Below are 12,387 nucleotides of genomic sequence, written 5' to 3'. Positions count from 1 at the left end.
TAAATGATATACAAAATAAGATAAATTATTTTAGTAAATATATTGACTGAGTCATGCATATATCATGCATTTTTCTAGCTTTCCAAGATTGTCAGAAGCTTTGTGTGCCTAAGAAAAACTATTTAATCCCATATGATATAAAATGTAAATTACTGTCTTGAATACAGCCTTCACATTTCTGTCAATATCCAATTTTTAGATAAATCTCAGACACAACCCATTAATTAGCACCTCATATGAATGGTATTTGTATAACAACCAGGGTTAATAATTGCTTTAAATTCTCTGAAAATTTCATGTCTAAAGCAAAACAATGTAGAGAAAATGTTTATCACAGCTACTGTGGAAATACCTTATGGTTATTTATGTGAATTTCAGTTTCTCATTTACAATAAATTTTACTGAGATTTGTTATAGTATTTCAACTTGTTCCTATACCTACATGCAAAACTAATAGTCTTTGTGAAGTTTCTCTATGGACATATTTATTTGTCTTTTAAATTCTTAATTTTACCTTACCAGCTATAGAATGCTTTTTGTTAAATACAGTCTCAAAAAATGGTTCTTTTGATTAAAATGTTTATACGTGGAATCTGTCAAAATCTGTATGAAAATTGTTTTTTTGCTTTCATATTTTCACAGAATTATGTAAATGTTAATAATCAAATTTCTGCCGTTTGCAAGACCGGAATTATGAAAATGGATACATACTGACATAGAAATATAGGAATAATACTAGGCAAGCAATCTCAGGAATCTAGCCATATATACATTTAACCAAGTACACTTAAAATTCCTGCCACCGTTTGTGCGCACTTAATAGGTCATTTGTATTGTACAGAAATGTTTGATTGAACTGTGAAATATTACATAGAATGTAAAAATGATAGTTTAAATTATTTTTCATCCACCTGTTGATATATTTTTCTGCATCATAACCAGTCATTTTTCACTTGAGTAATTCACTTTGTGGATTTTATTATCCAGTAGTGTAATTTGTAATTCACAATTCATTCTTCAGTTCATTCTGTAAATCGAGGAATCGCTGTGCAATGAAATGAGTCCATAAACTACAGTTTAATGTATTAAATTATGAGAGAGATTTCTTCAGACTGGCTATATTGAGTAATCGCTCCACTACATTTTTCACAGTTTGACACAACAATCCCGTGTTTTGTGTTCCTTTTCCAGACAGAATGGTTAAACCTTAACATTCCAAATGCCAATATACCATTGATATGTGGAGGCTGAAAAGGCACTATTTAAAACAAAACTGCTACTTCCTGTAAGGGCATGAAATATATGAATTACATCTGACTTATCAAAAATATATGATTTCTAATTCAGTTTTCTTCTGATGATTTTAGTATTGATTACAAAACTGACCAGTCATGTTATTAATTAATTACCAGCCAGTTGGTTCCATTCACAGGTAGAAATAATCCCCTCAAACCTTCAAACACTAATTATATCACAAAAAAATTAAAAAAATAGAATAGTTCCTCTGATGCTAACCTGGCTGCTGCCTTTGCTATGAGTCAGTAATGGGAACTGGGACTTAAAATTAAGACCCAGTCAAATAGTAAATAAAAAAATGTATTATTTTCATGAGTATCACTGCGGTGGTGGTGCTGCGGTAGCATTGTCGCCTCATAGCAAGACATTGTCGCGTTCGATTCTCAACTACAGCGTCTTCTGTGTGGAGGCATACATGAATGGGGCGTGCCTTCGTTGAAGGTTGTGCGTCAGGGCTGGTAACCCAGTACGTAAAAATCCACTACCAATCATTAGCGGACCGGAGTCCCACTGTGGCGACCCCTAACCGGGAAAAGCCGAAAGACACAAACAATTATTTTCATGAGTATCACACTCTCTCTACAGACACACACACACACACACACACACACACACACACTAGAAAAATTAGACAGTATTCTTAAATTTAGTAATAACTGTTTGCCTTTTAACATTGAGAAATCTTTCTTATAACTTTAGTTTTTCTTTATTGACACAGCTCTTGTGTTTCCTGGTGATTATCTAATAAAGTTCCAGGATTAGATTAGATTTGCTTCATAGCAAAAGAAGATAAGCCTTGTTAGTCTGTCCTTTCAAAAGCAAATAACATGCTAAGTGCCTTCAGTCCCAGCCTTTCTCTTTGTCCTTTTTAACTGTCTCTCTAACTGCCTCTCTGGATTCCCTCATCACCATCCTAGCTAGTATTCAGTTTCTTGGATATAAACTCTCTGTATGAAAAAGTACTTTATGAAATCTTGGGACTAGGTAATTACTGCTATCTGCTATCTGTACTCATACCATCCTCTTGTCCTCCCTGTTAAGGATGACCTGTTCACATTTCTCTGTTATGTAATGATCTTGTGCACCAGTATCATGTTCCCCCAGCTCTCCTGATCTCAAGTGAGAAGAGATCTAGCTCCTCCAGACTCTGGTCATATCTCTTCCCCTCAATCCCACATATCTTTCTTGAAGGTTTCTTCTGGATTTCCACCAGCAGCTTGATGCTCTTTACTTATATTGCTTTCAGAACTGCAGTCAGTATTCTTGGCCTGGTCCAACTAATGCTCTGTAGAATTCAAACAATAATGATTTGCTTCTGGAATCTTTATCTCTTTGATTTTGGAACATATCCACCTGAAGTATCCTGATCGCTGCTTCCACTGCCCTCTCAATCAGCTCCTAGTGAACAACACACCTAGAGCCTTCTCCTGCTCCTTCGCTAGCAGTTTCATTTTCCAGTTGTGAGGATGAAGTATATTACTTTACCCATGTTGGCATTGAACTTCAACTAATAACTTTTTAGTCCACTTGTTCAGCCTTTCCAAATCCTTCTCTAAATTCTTCTCCATAATCCACTGCTGCATCTATCTCTGCATCATCAGCAAGAGGGTTGATCCTGTTCTTTATTCTCTTAGATATATCCAAGACAAGCACTCTGAAGAGTACCAAGCTGAGTATAGACCACTACAACTCTCCACTGGTCACTTCCATAAATCATGACAGTGTCGCTGTCATCATAACCTTCTGTATGCCACTAAATCATGCTGCTATCTCTTTCCCCAGTGGTGATACTACCCCCGATCCTTTCAGTTTTCCAATCAGCCTCATCTATGGCAAAGAACAAAGTCCTTGCTGAAGTCCAGGCAGACTACATCTACCTGCACGTCCCTTAGAAATTCACCTTTAACCCAGTCATAACTCTGGTTCAGGTTTGACTGGCAGCTACTTCAGGTCAAGAATCCATGCAGACTTCTGTCCTAGAGATTGTTTTCCTCTAAAAATGCTACTAGCCCTCTACTCTGGATTCGCTTCATAACTTTCCCTGTCATTTTCCTGAACCTAACAGGCCTGTCATTTCCAAAGGTTTCATAATGGTCTTTATTACTCAGAGTGTAAAAAAATTATGATATAGTAAAATGGCTGCCCAAATGACTGGCCTAAACTATGATATCAGTATGCTTATAAATAATAAACCATGCAACTGGTACCTTTTAGCATAAATATGGAATAGCTTAAAATTAAATCACTGTAATGAAAATGGCAGCCATGTTGAACACTTTGCTGCCTGAACCACACATCATTATCATTTTGCGCATCAGAAGAGCTGCTTACCATCCACAGCACTATTCTTTCATAAGTAAATAAAATGATAGGAATGAATTATCTACGGCAAGGTCTGGTTTAGAATGTTTTCTCATTGTAAATCAGTATATGTCTGCTTAATTTTATGGTCCCCTTGGACACCTTGTGTACTGGCCTAGAGCCCAGTGCCTCATATCAATCTAGATCTACCAGACATACTCCTACCCACCTCCCAATTACTGTGGTATTGCTGGGGCCAGTTATGGATCTTAAGGGCACACTATGGCCTTTGCTTGCTTAATATCACTCATATTATGCCTTCAAAATGAACATGTTTTGCTTTACTATCTCCTCCTATACTCTTAGCTAACATTGTCTAGGAAGAGGTTAGTGAGTATGCAGCACATGCTGTGATATACAAAAAGTAAATAAATATAAAAAGAAGAGCTGTACGTTCCATCCATAAGAAAAATTGCTCATGCCCATCTTTGATTTACCCATGATTTTATTTTCCCTAAAAGTTGGACTAATCAGTATAAACCCATTCACATTTCTCTCATGCCGCTCTATTTCCCCTATTCTCAACTAGAAATCATTTTCAAACAAATTGTTATCATTTTACATGTACAGTGTTCCCACCCTGTTCTTGCTACTCCAGGCTCTGACATAGGTTCATAGGTAGGTACTAGGCTATCGGCCCAAGGGCCTAAGTAAGCCTAGCCAACAAGGTTCCCTGGCTTACACCACCCAAGAAAATTATTTTCCTGTGACCCTGTTGAGTAGAGCCACAGAAGTGATCCCCAGGGTGTATTTCCTATTCCCCATCCACTCATCAAGACTTTTCTTGAAGAGTGCTAATGAGGAAATTTGCTTGACATAGATGGGTAGCTTGTTTTAGAGTATGGGAACTCTCTAGGACAGGAAGCTATCCCTCCAGCATGTCCAGTTTATTGTGGTGACAAGGTTTAGGTCCCTAAGATCATGTAACTCGAAGGGATTGGGATTTCTTTAGGTGTAGTATGTCCAACAGCTCTGGGTATGACATAGCTTTATATATATATATATATATATATATATATATATATATATATATATATATATATATATATATATATATATATATATAGGCGATATGCTACGGAGTAAAGCTGGAGTTTTTTGAGACGGTCAGTGTAGGACATCTGTTTGAGGCCAGTAATCCTCTTTGTGAGGTACTTCTGTGGCCTTTCCAGCTGCTGCAGATGTCTTGTGAGGTACATTGCAAAAGGGACGTTGTACTCTATAATGGGTCTAATGAGTGTCGAGTAGAGGGGAACAATGACCTCTTTTTCCCTGGTCAACCCTTTTGTGATGACGTGTGCCACGTAGAAGAATTTCCTGAGTACTGTGGTGATGTGATTATCAAAGGAGAGACTACTGTCCACCTGGGTCCCAAGGTCTCTTATCACTCATTCGGCATTAAGTACACTGCCACCTATGTGGTAGTTCATGGGTACAGAGTTTTTACCAAAGGGGATGACAATGCACTTTTTGGCATTGAGTTTGAGCAATGGCTCTGACACCAGGCATCTGTCTCAGTGAGGCCCTTCTGTAGGATGTCCACATCATTTGGGGACTCGACTATGGCTCCTAGTTTACAGTCATCTGTGAACTTCATTAGTCAAAGGCCTTCTGTGTTAGCCTGTACTTCAGAGAAGTAGATACCAAACAGGAGAGGTCCCAGGACTGAACCCTGTGGTACTCCACTTGTCAGTAGTTTGAAGTCAGATTTGGAGTCTGCAACTTTTACAGTGTTGGTTCTGTCAGTGAGCCAGTTGGCAACCCATCTTGTGACATAGGGATTTATACCTAGTTTAGTAAGTTTAGCTATAATTCCAGAATGGGGGATGGTGTTGAAAGCCTTGACAAGGTCAAGATAGGCTGTGTGAACCACCTTACCCTTGTCTACAGCTTTGGTGACTGCCTCAAAGAAGTTGATCAGGTTCAGATGGCATGATCTGCCTTTCACAAACCCGAACTGGGTGGGGTCCAGAGTTTGGAGGTTACCAATGTCTTTATTTATGAGTTCCATAATGATATGTTCCATGGACTTACAGACCAGGCTCATTAGGCCAATAGGGCAATAGTTCCTGGGATAACTGGTGGCTCCCCCTTTTTGGAGTGGGATAACTGTTGCTGTGCTCCATTCAGTGGGCACAAAGCCTGATGTGAGGCTATGATTGAGCATGGTGCTTAGGTGGGGAGCCAGTTAGTTCTGAAGTTCGTGTAAAATGCAGCCTGGGATGTTGTCTGGTCCCATGGATGCTGTGTTTTTGGCTTTAGAGAGTGCAGCTTTTACCTGCATAGTGGTGATTTCAGGGACTCTGCATTCTTCCTTTATAGATATGGGCCCTTTAGGAGGTGAGAGGGGAGTAAAGTTTGCACTGAACCTATCTTCCAGGATGTTGGCAATATCAGTTGGGTCTGTATATTTAGTGCCATTGTGCTGTAACTCAGAGCAGACCTGGGTGCTGCCATTGAGATTCTTGATATAGCTGTAGAGTGCTTTGTGGTTGTCCCTAGAATCAGTGGTGATTTTGTTTTCATAGCTAGCTTTGGAGGATCTTATGAACACTCTACTGCCAAAGAGACAGTTTAAATCAGAAGATCAGATAAAAAGTGCATGAGTTTGAATACAACTGCACATTGCCAGTTCTCTATTTGTACAGATTAATGTCAAGTTAGTTAAGTAGTGATTGGGTTTTTACAGAATTTGCTACTCTTCCTCAGCATGTGTTTGTCTTGTGGCCATTTCTTGTGATTAACACTTAATCACATTATTTTGTTTAAAGAAATGACTTCATCATAGTAACAAATACGGATGTGCAGACAATTAACTTAAAAGATAACTAAACATTTATATGAAAAAAAATTAAAGATTGGACGTACAGTCTATAAAAATAAATTCCTCCATATCACTGAAAACAAAAACACAAAACATGCTCGTAAGACACTTGGCAATTTAAGCAAGTAACAAAACAAAATAAAAAATGTTTGTTTTATGTTATTAGTGGTAAGAAAATACTTCCTCCACATATTTATTTTACAAAGTAACTTGTTTTTATTTAACATTGGCCAAGATTCAGAAAGAATCCTGCCATGAGCAGTAAGCGATATTCTTAAAGGTGTCCATCAATGCATTCGCTAGAAATAGCAATTCAAGGACGCATTAGCCACAATGAGGAAAGTCTTCATTACTGGCTAATTTGCATGTCTCCGAATCGCTTGGTGATTATCACAAGTGCTAACAAGCACCTTGCTGCAGTAAACACCTCTAGTGGCCATGCATCACATTTGGCTCAGGAACCACCCTCATTCAACCGCCCACCACACACACACACACACACACACACACATGCACACACAAACATACACATGGACATATCCCTGCTCACCTACCCCGAAGGTGCCCTGTCCCTTGTCACAGGCCTGTGCAGTCAACGGTCAGTCAGTAATACCAGACATTCATTATCATATGCTCCCCCCAATGCTTCATTTACATTTCTGTAAGCCAAAGGCCCAGCTCACAGCAGTGCTGCATCTCGTCACATAAGACAACTGCAGTAGGTTGTCTCTAAATCAGAAACCGCTACTGCCAAATGAAAATAGGGCTTACCCCTAGTGGTAACATTTCTGAATCCCAGGTATTGTCAATCCTCAAACTACTACTACTAGTGGGATAGGCCACTTTTATATATATTACAATGTAAACATTTAAAAGGAGCTTACTTTACAGGTCACCATTAGGGGTCTTACAGCAAACATAACAACATTCAAGTATGTTTTTTTCTTTATATATAGTAAATGACACAACACATTTTTCAAATCCATAGCAAAGACAAGTCCATTTTAAGAGGGCATTAAGGCACTCAGTTTGGTTGGCTGAAGTGCTGAAAGACTTTTATACTTCACCCTTTGGTACGCAGTTATCTCATAATAACCACAAACTTTCCATGCATTAAGGGTACTCAGTTATCTCATAATAACCACAACCTTTCCATGCATTAAGGATTACTTGGCACCTGTATTCTATGGTAACAATTCCATGATCAACTTTTTCTGCTTTTGCTGTGTGAAAATTGTCTGTCACAGGTGACTTGTGCTTAGACATACCATTTAAGCAAACGTACCACAACCCAAAGTTGTGTGACTTTAGAGTAGGTTAAAGGGTTTACAAGAGTTGAAACATTCTGCCTTGGGAAGAGTAGCATAGGGGACTTGTTCTTATATACACAGTGTACCAGGTATTTTTGTTAGGTCTTTACTTTTGCATTTTCAGGGTAATAGCCTTCCATAAAATGTAGGGTTACCACCTTTTCAAATGCCCAAAGTGGGACATTTTTGGTACAAACATCAGATTTTGCAGGGCAAAATATACCCACGGCCAGTACAAAGGACAGAACTTCACTTTTTTTCATAAATAGAAGCTTATTCTTGTAGCATTTTAGTTGCTTATTCTGTTTCTTATCACATTTAGGTGTTTCACATACAGAAGAACTGTTTTATGCAACTATTGCATAAAATATAGGAAATATTTTTATCCTAAAATCTCAGGACATTTGCCATTTTTTCACTTTTTTTGCAGGACACAACTGCCCAAAGAGGGACTGTCCCTCACAAAGTTGGACAGGTGGAAACCCTAATAAAATGTGATTCAACTAATGATTTCATAACCTGTCGGAAAAGGAGAAGAGGAGAAAAATAAACTAAAAAAGCTGTCATTTTTTTTTTTTTAGAATTATCCTAGAGGAGAGAAACACGGTGAGGCTGACCAAAAACTTTATAAATACATTTCAGATGTTTATAGCCACCCAGCAGTGTAAACATTTGATCTAGATGATGATCACTGTTAATTTGGCGTGCTGACCCTATGTGAAAAATAGGACAAAGTGGGTTATGGATGGACGGATATAGCACATATATTTTAAGGCTGTGTGGGTACTTCTTTTGAAGGCTTTTACCACTAAAAACAGCTTAGAAATTTTAAAGTATTGAACATAACTCCCATTAAGAAGTAGCTCTTATAAAGATTTGAAATGCAAATTATGCTTGACAAAGACTTTGTTACTTGTTTTACTGCCTTAAAACTATTATACTGGTTTAGAATATTGAATTCCTAAGAAGAGTTTTCTGAAAGTTTATTACTAATGCTATGATCCTGTAGGCATTTAATTTGCGTTCAGTTTTGGCCAAATCTAACCCACATGACACAGCTACCTCTTTTCAGAGATGACCTGAGAGTTAAATGCTCCCCATTGTCACACATCATAGAAAATGAGCCTGAGGGAATCTAACCCAGGAATATAAGATAAAAGTCAGTAGTAACTTATAGCCTTAATCCTTCTCTGCTCCACTTCCAGGCTTGTTTGAAATTTGCTAAATATTTCTTTGTAAGGTTGGTGATTTTAAAGGGAAGAAACATTCAACTTTAGAGCTATGGCAGTTAGTGAATAGGATTAAGGCTCTGAGCTATTAACAAGCTACTTCCTGTCATTCAGGCTACAGGGTTTGATTCTTTCCACCTCCATTTATCTAGTGTGTGTCTGTAAGAAAGTTCCTTAACAAACAGTGCTCCTGCGCCACCTCTGAAAAGGGATTTGTGTGTATAGTGGGCTTACCCCCTAAGAACGTGTATAAAATAAATATAGGATCCCACCTTAAAATTTGTCATATGCTCATTGTGCCTTTCCATCAGGAGAGGTGATGTCATACTCAAACTGCAAGGACTCCAGTCACAACAAAACTTTGTGAGGGGCTATTTTTATGGTTTTCAGGTGGCATCATTAGATGATTACGTTGAAAGTTTGGCAAAATGTATTCACATCTGACAATATTACATAGATTATATTTATTTTCCTAAAAAACATCTCATATTTTAGCAAGTTCTTGCCCTTTGATGTGCAACTTACAGAATATTCATGGATAATCGTGTGTAATGCATACTAATGACATGGTATTAAAAAAAACAAATGCATTTCATAACCATTTGCATATCCAGGTTTTATCTGTGTACAGTGGTGCACAAAGGTGCACTGTACATGTCTGTACATTCATCACTTTTACACGATTCATAAAATATTATATTTATCATCTACACACTGCCTCAGTGACAGTCAACAAAAATGGATATCATACCAGCATCACATCTAATATGATGGCTGCTAACATTATAATAGCCAAAACAGTTCAGACTATACGTTACAGCCACTGTAGGTGGTGTATTAGGGCATGAGTTTTGCACATAACATTCTTCAGGCTGGAGCAGCTGGATTATTTCCAAATGGATAGAGAAACACTGGATGTACTCATAACTTGTGCAGACAGATGAGGTATAGTGCAAAAGAGTAGCAAATATTTGCTTTTTTATTTAGTTTAGTTTATTAATTAATGTTACATTTGTTTACCAGGTGAGTGTGCTAATCAGTCTGACTCCTTTTACCAAAACCCGAGCCATGCAGAAAGAACAATAAATATGCAGAAAATATTTTTACTAAAGTAAGATAAAATATCTCCTACAGAGATAACTAATAAATACAATGATAATACTGTGTAAAGAAAGTTTCCAGAGCCCAGTCGAAGATACTACTTAGATATCTTACGTATCCTCTTGCTGGTTCCTACAGCAGTTTATGAGTTGTCTACTGCACTGCACCAGGATGTAGGTTTGAGTGCTAGACTCGGGCAGAACAAACACCATGGATGTATGGATTTCACAGTTTGCTACCTGTCAGGTGGATACCACACATGTAGTGATTCAGAAACATATCCCCATTGATGTGCCTGTATACAGTATCTAAATTAGCATGGATAATTTTCCAAAATTTGTCATGTGGTATGTGACTGCACATATGTGTGCATGTAAATCTGGTAGAAGCCATCAATTCCATGTCTGACACCCTAGTGTCACATACCAGGCCTGTGAAAGTAGCCTAAGCCTTCACAATCACCTCCTGGGCAATATCATATACCCCCTTGAACCACTCATTTCTGTACAGGTGGCATGTAACTGGAACCACAGAAGTTGCCATAATATCACTGAATATGTTTTTTTTTAAGAAGTCAAATTAAGGTTTTAGTCTTGAATGACTAATGCAGATTAATATAATGCTCTCTAAATAAGACTTGCCAGATATTCACTGCCTGTTTCATCCTGCACAACTTTAGTTATAGTATCCTAATGGCACACCCTGCAGCAATGAAGCTGGACCCACAGCAGCACCAGGATGATGTGCTACCACCTCTACAAGGTTGTGCACTATTGCAGAGACAGGACCTCACCAATGTGTAGTAAAAACATCCAACATATCTTTAGAAAGGTATACATAGATCCATTTTAAACCACTGCTGTAAGAATATATCAACAGATGCATGCATATAAGTAAATGTAAATGAAGCGTTATGTGTCATATCATATAATTAAATGATGTAAAGAATATTACCAGATGTCTGCATATTTGTAAATAACGACAGCTTCTATCTAATATGATGGCAACACATGATGTTAGGAATCAGAGCTAGCACACCATCATCTCCATAATGTGTATAGGCAAAAACTGACCACAGAAGCCTAAGTTTCTCATGTCTTACCCTCACTATGGCTTCCAGAAGCAGGATTTTGTATGACATAATAATATAATAGTTGCCTGCTGTTCTTTTCTGAACCCTGCCATGTCAATGTTCCCCAGTGGTACACCTTTTTGCTGGTGAGGAATGAGTTGTATTATCTACAAGCTGGTGTTGGAGTGTTATGAGCAATAAATCCACACTGTCTAGATAATTGATTCTCCCCAAATGGTGTTCTCCCATGAGGTCACTGGGAAGCTGTCTTGTAATGCTGAGAAGTGTGAAAGTCAGTGACACAGCCTGTGATTAACCACTATCAGGAGGCCTCAGTAGGGTATAAAACAGTGGCTGCCATACATCGCAAATGCTCCACATTTGGCAGGTCACTCCGATTTCAGCCGTTAAATAGCATCTGCTCCCCCACTATGCTTTGACTGCAAACATTTCCGAGTTCTGCTTTCACTGGCTAAATTTTAGAGCTAATGGGAGATCAGTTTCCAGCAGATTGTCCCAGTTAAATAAAAACCAGTAGCAAACCAGATTTTGTTAGATGCACAATGTGCTTCTGCAGCCTATTCAAAAAATACAGGCAGAGTACTTACTCTTTATTACTAGTTAAGTGAATCAATATCAGGTTGCTTCCCTAAGCCAGAATAATGCGGATTGCTGGTGCTTTCTGTTTTTTTTTTTTTTTTTTTTTTTTTTTTGGGGGGGGGGGTTGTTTTTATTTTTCTTACTGCCAAAAAATGAAGGTTAATAGCACCTGCACCACAGGCACTTCCAAAGCATCAGTCAGTTCACTGCTCCCTGACTCATAATAGCATCTGGCTGCAGGTGAACTGGAGGAAACAGGAGAGCCTGTTGTATGACTATAAGCAGGTGCAAACCTTTACCTCTCACAGAATTTTTTATTTTCTTGTAACTCACAAAGGATTACATTGAAAGTACCTGTTGTTTTATTAACTTTTCAATGTGAATTAGAATAAACCTTATAAACGTTCACAGATAATAAGTCTTTGTGTTGCTATTATTTTTGGCTTTGTACAGAATTTGTGAGTAATTTTATTTATCAAATGATATTTGTTTACCATGAAAGTCTGAAAGGACAATAATCTGTTTTCAGCAGAGCACTGGGGAGAAAAGTTCCAACATATTACATGAAACAAAGCAGCAGAATACAGCAAAAAA

The sequence above is a fragment of the Protopterus annectens genome, chromosome 7.part1 (genome assembly GCF_019279795.1).
Source record: "Protopterus annectens isolate FY-2018-M chromosome 7.part1, PAN1.0, whole genome shotgun sequence".
Taxonomy (NCBI): Eukaryota; Metazoa; Chordata; order Ceratodontiformes; family Protopteridae; genus Protopterus; species Protopterus annectens.
This window is presented reverse-complemented; position numbering follows the sequence as displayed.